Genomic DNA, 1,084 nt, shown 5'->3' with positions numbered 1-1,084 from the left:
GGATTCTGTGTACTTGCTTCTTCTCTGATTTGTCATCGACTCTGTCACAAGTGCAACCTGTTACTGGCACCCAGGAATTTCTGCTCAATTTGAGAAAATCACTTAATCTCTTGCTGCCAAAGACAGGTTTTGGGAGCAAAATTTAAGACATGTGGCAAGACTTTGTAGGCAAATCTCCTTAAAGTGGGTCTCAGACCCCATTTTATACCAAACGAACAGGGAAGCTGCTGAGTTGTCCAAGAAGAGGGCCGTGATGAGAGCTCCAATGCTGTGGGGAAGTAGAGTTTTGTCTCACTTCCCCACAGGCCCAGAGCACTGTGTCGTTCAGAGGTTATTGTCAAATGACTGGCAATAATAATCAGCTTCATCCTCAGCCTGGAGGCCAGTGATAGGAAGGCTGAACTGCCAGACCTGGTACCAGAGAATCGATCTGGGACCCCAGAGGGTCTGTTACCATCATAACCGATGAGGAGCTTCAGTGTCATTCCTGGGAGCTGTTGGTACCAATTTACACCATAACCACCTCCACTGTCAGAGCTGCTTCCAGTGCAGGAGATGGTGACCCTCTGGCCCAGGACACCAGACACAGAGGGTGGCTGAGTCAGGACAGACTGGGCCCAGGACCCTGAAAGTGGAAGAGACAGAGAGAGGGTGATGCTGGGATCTAGGGACAAGAGGAGGAACCAGATCCCCACATGTCTATTGAGGGCCCCTTCCCCTGTCCCTGCATCCAGTCACCTGTGCAGTGAATGAGGAGGGTGATGAGGAGAGGGGACCAGGCCATGGTGGAGACCATCACCAGTCTGCCCTTTGTGGCCCCTCAGCTGAGCAGAGTCTCCCCTAATCTCTCAAATCCCCTCTTAATTCTCTGAGCGGGGGTGGGTCCTTCCATGCAAATGAGACCCCAGCTCTCTGACCCCTCATGGGCCTTGGATTAGGTCCCTCTGCCTGAGGATGTCAGGGGGTGGGCACAGGAGTATTTGTGTGTGGCCAGGGGGTGGAAAAGTCCTAGCTGTGAGTCCTGAGCAGTGGCAGAGCAGTGGCAGGTGGTAGGTCCCTGCTCAGATAAACAGTTAACCCTTAG

The 1,084-nt window shown here is 52.7% G+C and overlaps 1 pseudogene; it reads right to left on the bottom strand.

Annotated features, from left to right (window-relative positions):
• Positions 1–324: 324 nt before the first annotated feature.
• LOC117797818 lies at positions 325–803 on the bottom strand (annotated as a pseudogene).
• Between the last annotated feature and the right edge of the window lie 281 nt (positions 804–1,084).

This window comes from Ailuropoda melanoleuca, unplaced genomic scaffold, assembly GCF_002007445.2.
Source record: "Ailuropoda melanoleuca isolate Jingjing unplaced genomic scaffold, ASM200744v2 unplaced-scaffold1461, whole genome shotgun sequence".
NCBI lineage: Eukaryota > Metazoa > Chordata > Mammalia > Carnivora > Ursidae > Ailuropoda > Ailuropoda melanoleuca.
This window is presented reverse-complemented; position numbering and strand designations above follow the sequence as displayed.